General features: G+C 36.1%; 1 non-coding gene across 1 annotated transcript; it reads left to right on the top strand.

Moving 5' to 3' along the window:
• Positions 1–7,177: 7,177 nt before the first annotated feature.
• LOC140853537 (small nucleolar RNA R71) lies at positions 7,178–7,283 on the top strand. Its single transcript, XR_012136607.1, has one exon. It is a non-coding gene; the product is annotated as a small nucleolar RNA R71 (small nucleolar RNA).
• Positions 7,284–10,094: the final 2,811 nt, after the last annotated feature.

Raw genomic sequence — 10,094 nt, forward strand, 5'->3', positions numbered from 1 at the left:
ACACCGGTTACTAATTAATAATGAAAGTTCAGCTGATGTATTATTTTATAATGCTTTCTCCAAAATAGGCATACCTCTTGAGCAGTTATGGCAACTTGGCTCCTGATGTGCAAATCTTAAAATTTATAAATAAAACCGCAAGCGCACGGTGTGCAGAGTAGCACGACCAGCGAGTACGGATCGATCCCACAGAGACTTGGTTTAAAAATAATTTTCAAATCTATGCTCAAGCGAGCTTTAACAAAAATTGAAAGTCGAAAGTTGTTTGCTAAAGACAATAAGACTAAGGATCTAGGGTTTTTGAATCCACTAGATCTAGATTAGGGAATTCTACCTAGAATTTTTCTTTTTGATCCTAACGACTACTCCTCTTGTCTTTTTCAAGCATAGATTATGAAGGGACTAAGGCCCAACGATAACCCATCAAGATTCTTTACAGGGGAGTAGTAACTAAGATCCCTTAGGGTTTTCTCCTCCTATGCACTGAATCAAGCATGAACTATGAAGGGACTCTGACCCAACTGTAGTTCATCAAAAATTCTTGGCAAAAGAGGAAGAAAAAGAAACCCTAAGAAAAAGAAAGAACCCTATGTAAAATCCCTACTCATGATCTAGTTTCATCGCAAACCCTAGAAGGGATGCTTAGCTAGACATGATCTAAATCTACTTGCAAAATTTAAATGCAGAAAAATAAACTACCCTAATTTCATAAATTAAACTATCCTAATTGCATAAATTTAAACTGCATAATTTAAACTAACCTAATTGTATAAAATTAAATTGCATAAATTAAACTATCCTAATTGCAAGAAAAATAAATTGCATAATGTAAAGAGATGAAATTGCATAAAAATAAGATTTTATATAAAAAAATTTATTATAAAAACAGCAAAGCTCGAGGCTTGAGAAGAGAGCTAAAAACCCCACTATCTAGGGTTACAAGCTTGATCGGAAGGAAGAATTACATAAAACAAGGGCCTTTGGGGGCTTTTTATAGGCATTTGGGGGTTATAAGGTTTTCAAAACTTTAGATGTGGGACTAAGAGGTTTTAGAGGATTGTTAGGGGGTTTATGGTGCGCCGATGGGTCCATGGTTCATGCGCCTGTTGCTGTGGATCAGGCGGCTAACCAGATCACCAAATTAGTTGATTTTTGACCAATTTTGATCTGATTTGACTCGGGTTTGACCCAATTGAGTCTTCTTTCTTCATTCTTCAATTTCTGGGTCAATTTAACTCTATTTTGCATAAAATTTGCACCATTGGAATCCTCTTTCCTTATTCTTTCTATTGATGATCTCTTCTTCTGCAAAATATAATAACAAATATCAATTTTTTAATAAAGTTAGATAATTTAGATATTAATTGATACTTTTTATGTCAATTTGTGACATAAATCACACCCCCCAACTTAATCATTGCTAGTCCCTTAGCAATGTACCAAAATAAGATCATATGTCAAAAAGATCCTTCCTTTGCAAATTAATTTAAGATCGAAATTCAAGAAGTTTTCTAGTATTACTAAGTAATGAGCTTCGAATTAGAATCGGTAGTCAGTCTACTTAGAAGCTTTCTTAGAGTACACTTAAAGTTTTATAGCACTTGTGTGAGTGATAACTAACTTAGTATTTCAGTATTAACTTGTACAGGCCAATTGTATCATTTTTCATAACTTAGTTTGATTAATTTTCTATACACCCCAGATTAAACAAAGAACTAAGGTAGCTTTCACACTATTTTTTTTTTTTTTTTTTTGCTGAGCATCCTGGCCTTCCCACCACCGTTTGATGCGAATCTCAACACTTGACTTAGGTGAAGAGACCCGATTACTAGGCTTAGGGCAATCCACATTTACTCTATGTTTTGTATTTTATTTCAGGCAGGTAGCTCTTTCCTTAAATTCAAATTTCTTCAATTGGGGTGTAGAGAAAATTATCTAATTTAAATAATACTCAAATCTTTAATTGGCCTTACAATTAACACCTACTTTACCTTGTTAGTGTGCATGTGCAATTGGAAGTGCTAATAGTCTTTAAATGACCTAAGCCACCAAGAGTCTAACCAGCTAATCTTCTCCGTGACTCACTACATTAGCAACTACTTTCTAACTTACTCTTATTTCTTTTATAGATTAATTTATTTCATATACATATATATATATATATTTATTTATTTTTTATTTTTTTTTACATAATATATTAAATGCAAGAAATAACTCATAGTGGAAGGAAAAGGAAATGATAACACCTGATTTTGTTCAAGCTCTCCCCCCAACTTGACCGACATTGTCCCCAATGGAGTTTATCTAATTTATTTGTCCTAAGCAAACTGAAAACAAAGAAAGCATTAGAAATTAAATAAGCTGGGTTGCCTCCCAGAAGCGTTAAGTTTTATGTCTTCAGCCAGACCAAACCTTGAAGCAACTTAATCAGAATAAGTTGGTTCATAAAGAACCATGGCATCTTCAACAGTCTTGACAGGTAATTCCAAGAATGGTTTTAATCGTTGACCATTAACTTTAAAGATAACACCATTACTTGGGTTTTCAATCTCAACAGCTCCGTGTGAAAAGACTTCCTTTACTAAAAATGGTCCTGTCCATCTAGACCTAAGCTTTCCTGGAAACAAATGTAATCTAGAGTTATATAAGAGTACCTTTTGTCCGATATTGAAAGTTTTTCTCATAATTGATTGATCATGAAATACTTTGGTTCGTTTCTTGTATATCTTTGCATTTTCATAGGCTTCATTTCTAAGTTCTTCTAATTCATTCAACTGAAGCTTTCTATGGTTTCCAGCGTCGTTCAAATTTGTATTTAGTTGTTTGATGGCCCACATGGCTTTGTGTTCTATCTCAATAGGCAAGTGACATGGTTTACCAAACACAATCCTATAAGGAGACATTCCTAGATTGGTCTTGAAAGCGGTTCGGTATGCCCAAAGTGCATCAATTAATTTCAAAGACCAATCCTTTCTATTGGCACTAACAGTTTTTTTCAGAATTTGTTTGATTTGTCGGTTTGACACTTCAACTTGTCCACTAGTTTGAGGATGATATGGTGTGGCCAATTTGTGGGTGACATTATACTTTTTCATCAATGTTGCAAAAGGTCGGTTACAAAAATGGGTTCCCCGATCACTAATGATTGCCCTAGGAATACCGAAATGGAAGAGAATATTTTCTTTAAGAAACTTAATGACCATTTTGCTATCGGGTGTTCTACATGCAATTGCTTCTACCCACTTTGAAACATAATCAACTGCTACTAGAATATATTTATTTCCAAAGGAATTTGGAAATGGTCCCATGAAATCGATTCCCCAAACATCAAAAATTTCAACTACCAAGATTGGGTTGAGTGGCATCATGTGTCGCTTGGTGATTCAACCCATTTTCTGACATTGAGCATAACTTTTACAATATTCATGAGCATCCTTAAACAAATTGGGCCAATAAAAATCACATTGGAGAACCTTAGCAGCAATTTTCTTAGACGCGAAGTGACCCTCACATGCTTGATCATGACAAAAAGATAAAATATTCATGACTTCATTATCTGGGATACACCTTCTAATAATTTGATCAGGACATTGTTTAAAAAGATAAGGATCATCCCAAATGAAATACTTCACTTGGGCAAAGAATTTATATTTATCCTGCTTAGTCCAATGAGAAGGTATCTTACCTATGGCTAAATAATTTACAATATCAGCAAACCAAGGTTCAGTAGACACAGACATGAGTTGCTCATCTGGGAAAGATTCATTGATGGGTGGTTCACTAGATGGTGCGACTGGAATTCGGGACAAATGATCTGCTACAACGTTCTCAGTGCCTTTCTTGTCCCTAATTTCTAGGTCAAATTCTTGAAGGAGCAAAATCCATCTGATTAAACGTGCCTTGGCATCCTTCTTTGCTAGGAGATGTCTAATGGCTGAGTGATCGGTGTAAACAATAGTGTGGGTCCCAACCAAATAAGATCTAAATTTCTCTAAAGCAAAGACAACGGCAAGGAACTCCTTCTCAGTTGTGGTGTAGTTAAGCTGCGCATCATTTAAGGTTTTACTTGCATAATATATCACTCTAGGCAGCTTATTTATTCGTTGACCTAAGATTGCGCCCACAACATGATCGGACACATCACACATTAATTCAAATGGTTCAGACCAGACAGGAGGATGAATGATTGGAGCTGATACAAGTGCATTTTTTAGAAATTCAAAGGATTCCAAGCACTCATGAGTAAATTCAAATTTGGTATCCTTTGCCAAAAGATTAGTCAGTGGACGTGCTACTTTGCTAAAGTTGGCAATAAACCTTCTATAGAATCCAGCATTACCTAAAAATGAACATATTTCTTTCACAAATTTAGGTGGTGGAAGACTTGTAAATAGATCTATTTTGGCCTTGTCCACTTCAATCCCCTTTTTAGAAATGACATGGCCAAGAACTATTCCCTGTTTGACCATAAACTGACATTTTTCCCAGTTGAGAACTAGGTGCTTCTCCTTACATCGTTCTAGAACTAATTGCAGGTGATTCAGACACTCGGAGAAGGTTAGGCCAAAAATAGAAAAGTCATCCATAAAAATTTTTAGAAATCGTTCTATCATATCTGAAAACATGCTGATCATGCATCTCTGGAAGGTTGCCGGTGCATTACATAGTCCAAAGGGCATTCGTCTATAGGCAAAAGTACCAAATGGACAGGTGAATGTAGTCTTTTCTTGATCTTCAGCGGCTATGGGGATCTGGTTGTAACCGGAGTATCCATCAAGAAAACAGTAAAACTCTTATCCGGCTAGTCTTTCCAACATTTGATCAATAAATGGCAAAGGAAAGTGATCTTTTCTTGTCGCAGCATTCAACTTTCTATAGTCTATACAGACCCTCCATCCCGTTTGGGTCCTAGTTGAGATAAGTTCGTTTGCATCATTTTGGACCACTGTTACCCCAGATTTCTTAGGTACTACTTGAACTGGGCTTACCCAAGAGCTATCAGAAATAGGATAAATTATTCCACTATCTAGGAGTTTCAGAATCTCCTTTTTAACTACATCCTTCATAACTGGATTAAGCCTTCTTTGGGCTTCTCTTGTTGGTTTAGCCTCTTCCTCTAAGTATATTCTATGTCGAACTATAGAAGGGCTTATTCCTTTGATATCTGCTATGGTCCAACCTATTGCCTCTTGATTTGCTTTTAGAACTGACAATAACTCCTCCTCTTGCTTGGGATCTAGGTCTGATGCAATAATTACAGGCAAAGTTTCTTTGGGTCCTAGATATGCATACTTGAGATGTTCTGGGAGGGGCTTCAGTTCTAAAATGGGTGCTTCCTCTATCGATGGTTTAGGTGATGAGTTCACTATCTCAATGATTGGTTCAGTAGGAAGTGTCGATTCCTGATTAATCTGATTTTCTTTAAGTATTTCATTGACATCCTCAGACTCATGGATTAACCAGGGGTTAGACTCTAAGTCGACTTCATCATCACTAATGTCAATGGATTCATAAATACCATCTTGGACTACATTGACATCAGCATGAGAAGAGGATTCCTGTTCTAAGTTAAAACATTAAGCTCAATGGTCATATTCCCAAAGGATAACTTCATTAGACCATTTCGACAATTGATTTCAGCATTGGCCGTAGCTAAGAATGGTCTTCCTAAAATGACAGGTATATGTCCTTTAGGATTCGCAACTGGCTCAGTCTCTAAAACAATAAAATCTACAGGAAAATGAAATTTTCAACCTTTATCAGAACATCCTCGACCATTCCCTTAGGGATCCTGAGAGATCTATCGGCTAACTGTAATGTGATCCCAGTAGGTTGAAGTTTTTCTAATCCTAGTTGTTCATACACCGAATATGGAAGGATATTCACACTAGCTCCTAGATTAGCAAGCCTTTTTTATATTGGTTTCTCCAATAACACAAGAAATTGTTGGAGCTCCAGGGTCCTTATATTTAATTGGCACATGGCTAGATAGGTATGAACTGACACTTGCAGCCAAAAATGCTTTCTTTGGTACATTAGTGGTCCTTTTCCTAGTGCAAAGATCTTTTAAAAATTTGGCATAAGTTGGAACCTGATGGATTATATCTAAAAGAGGAATATTAACTTGGACTTGTTTAAATACCTCTAAAATTTTGTCTAAATGTTCAGATTTATTGGATTTCAGTCTGTTTGGAAAAGGAGCTCTAGGACTTTTAAGTACTGGACTAGGTGAATTTTCAGTTTCTGGTGCTTGAGGTTGAAAGGTAGTAGTTTTAGAAGGTGACTCGGCAGATGAGTCATCTATATCATCAAGTGCAACTACCTTATTGTCTATTTTTTTCCTGATCTTAAGGTATGAATGGCATTTACACCATTAACTTGGTTTCCTTGTTGGGGTCGTGGACCATTTTGGTTCCTAGGATTTGGCTCATGTTGGCTAGGTAACCTACCATGTTCTCGTTCACTAATGGTCGAAGCCAGCTGACTTACTTGCATTTCCAGATGGGCTATAGCTTGGGTGTTATTATTTATGAGTTGACCCGTGGTTTGCATAAAGCTGGTATGTGTTTTCATCATGGCTTCTAGGCTTTTCTCTAAAGAGGTAATTTTCTTGTCATTATCATGGAAGCCTGGCGGGTTGTTCATCACTGGGTTGGACCTTAGATTTTGCTGATTGAAATTTGGATTACCTACATTAGGATTCTGGGACCATGAGAAATTCGGGTGATTCCTCCAACCTGGGTTATATGTGGGTGCATAAGGATTGTTCAATGGTCCTTGATAGGTGGCATTCACCTGTGCACACTCATTCGAGTAGGAACATTCTTCTAAGACATGGTCTGGTGCATTGCACCCTTTACACATGGGTGCAGATATTTGATTTACATTGGCTGGTCTCTGTAATTCTAAGGCTTCCAATCTACGTGTTAAGGTTGCAATCTTGGCCTCTGATGCTAGGGTTGGTTGAATTTGATGCATTCCTCCTCTTGAAGGTGTAGCTTTATCAGGTTCCCTAGTTGTTTCCCACTGTAAATTTTTCTCGGCTAGGTCTTCTAAGAATTGCCAAGCTTCAGTAGTTTCTTTGTCCATAAATTGGCCTTGGCACATGGACTCTAGCATGGTTCTTGAGTTTGAATCTAACCCCTCATAGATGATCTGGCATAGTCTCCAAGTTTCTATTCCATGGTGTGGGCATTGGGTCAAAGATTCTTGAAACGATCAAAGTACTTCCAAAATGATTCACCAGCTAGTTGGTAAAATTGATTTATTTCATTCCTAATCCTAGCTGTTTTATGATGGGAAAATATTTTTTAAAAATATTCTCACAAAGCCCTCCCAGGTAGTGACAGAATAGTTTGGCAGACTATAAAGCCACTTCTTAGCATTGTCCTTAAGGGCAAAGTTGATTAATCTAAGTTTGACCTCATCCTCTGTTAATTGCAGTTTCATGGTTGCACATACCTCCTCAAATTCTCTAATAAATATATAAGCATCCTCTAATCCTGTGAATTTTGGAAGCATATTTATGATTTGAGGTTTGATTTCAAAATTGTTAGCTGTGGGTTGTGGCAACCTGATACAAGATGGTTGGATGGAGCCAACTGGATAACACAAATCCTTAAGGGTCATGGGTTGGATTGGTTCAGCCATTGGAACAATAGGAATTGACTCAATTCTAACTAGACGACCCGACACTCTTCTCCACACACGAGGTGTACGGTTCTCGATGTTTATACAATTTTTTTTTTTTTTCAAACAAGTGAAACAATAAATTAAACTCAATCTATCCTAGGGTTAACCTAAATCTAGACAGCTCCTAACTTGTTCCAAGATGACCCTTCAAGCCTTCCAAGTGGAGATTGATCAACTAGTTAGCCAGGTAAGTATAAGAGGTGGGAGGTTCACTCATCGTTGCCTTTCTAGACACCAAACGAGTTGGCCAGGCCAGCAACTGAACCAATTTAACAAACCACCCTCAGGGACTTGCCTAGACACCAACTAATCAAACAACTCAAACTTGGTAGAACTCTTAGGGTTCCTTGTCCTATTGAGCTCGAATTCCTTAAGGTTGACGTCTAATTGATTTTAAGATTAAAGGTCTAGGTAATGCAATATGATGGAGATGGTTTTTGGCTAAGGAAGGGTAATGAAATCCCCACCTTATCTTGTTAATGGGTTGATGCCCTTAGATTAATTATGAAAATGCAAATGCAAATAAACAAGATGACCAAGAATGTAAAGATTTTAATTTAGAAATTTTTTTTTTAATTTTGATATTTTACTTCACGATTATGAAATGTCTTTTGTTTTGTTTTATTTTATTATTTTTTTTGTGATTAAGTAAATTCAAATGATTAGGTCTAAAGGAAAAGTAATTAACTAAAAATAATAAAAGAGAAATTAGAAGCGTACCTGAGTTTTCCAGCAATCACCAACTAAATATAGAAACCTAAAGGAAAAAGAAAGAGAGTTATAAAGCACGAAGAACAAATATTTGAAAATAATTTAAAACGCCAAATCCCCGGCAACGGCGCCAAAAACTTGATGTGCAAATCTTAAAATTTGTAAATAAAACCGCAAGCGCACGGTGTGCAGAGTAGCACGACCAGCGAGTACGGATCGATCCCACAGAGACTTGGTTTAAAAATAATTTTCAAATCTATGCTCAAGCGAGCTTTAACAAAAATCGAAAGTCGAAAGTTGTTTGCTAAAGACAATAAGACTAAGGATCTAGGGTTTTTGAATCCACTAGATCTAGATTAGGGAATTCTACCTAGAATTTTTCTTATTGATCTAACGACTACTCCTCTTGTCTTTCTCAAGCATAGATTATGAAGGGACTAAGGCCCAACGATAACCCATCAAGATTCTTTACAGGGGAGTAGTAACTAGGATCCCTTAGGATTTTCTCCTCCTATGCACTGAATCAAGCATGAACTATGAAGGGACTCTGACCCAACTGTAGTTCATCAAAAATTTTTGGCAAAAGAGGAAGAAAAAAAACCCTAAGAAAAAGAAAGAACCCTATGTAAAATCCTACTCATGATCTAGCTTCATCGCAAACCCTAGAAGGGATGCTTAGCTAGACATGATCTAAATCTACTTGCAAAATTTAAATACAGAAAAATAAACTACCCTAATTTCATAAATTAAACTATCCTAATTGCATAAATTTAAACTGCATAATTTAAACTAACCTAATTGCATAAAATTAAATTGCATAAATTAAACTATCCTAATTGCAAGAAAAATAAATTGCATAATGTAAAGAGATGAAATTGCATAAAAATAAGATTTTATATAAAAAAATTTATTACAAAAATCTCAAAGCTCGAGGCTTGAGAAGAGAGTAAAAACCCCACTATCTAGGGTTACAAGCTTGATCGGAAGGAAGAATACATAAACAAGGGCCTTTGGGGGCTTTTTATAGGCATTTGGGGGTTATAAGGTTTTCAAAACTTTAGATGTGGGACTAAGAGTTTTAGAGGGTTGTTAGGGGGGTTTATGGTGCGCCGATGGGTCCATGGTCCATGCGCCTGTTGCTGTGGACCAGGGGCTAACCAGATCACCAAATTAGTTGATTTTTGATCAATTTTGATCTGATTTGACTCGGGTTTGACCCAATTGAGTCTTCTTTCTTCATTCTTCAATTTCTGGGTCAATTTAACTCCGTTTTGCATAAAATTTACGCCGTTGGAATCTCTTTCCTTGTTTTTTCTATTGATGATCTCTTCTTCTGCCAAAATATAATAACAAGTATCAATTTCTTAATAAAGTTAGATAATTTAGATATTAATTGAATTTTTATAATCAATTTGTGACATAAATCAACGTCCTATAGCCATCAACTTAACAAAAAATAACCAATAAAAATATGTCAACATGAAGCAAAAATGGACAAATACAAAAGAGAATGAAATGAACTTGTCTGTTCTAACTACATATTGCTAACAATGACATTTTTCATTTTGGATTGAAATGAACTGGTCTATAAAGGCAGAATGAAATTGTTCTAACTAAATATCATAGATTACTCATGTAATGTAGGGCAGAAGGTGAAAAAAAAAATGGGCTTCATAGAAAAACATATTTCT

Source organism: Elaeis guineensis, chromosome 13 (assembly GCF_000442705.2).
Source record: "Elaeis guineensis isolate ETL-2024a chromosome 13, EG11, whole genome shotgun sequence".
NCBI classification, from domain to species: domain Eukaryota; kingdom Viridiplantae; phylum Streptophyta; class Magnoliopsida; order Arecales; family Arecaceae; genus Elaeis; species Elaeis guineensis.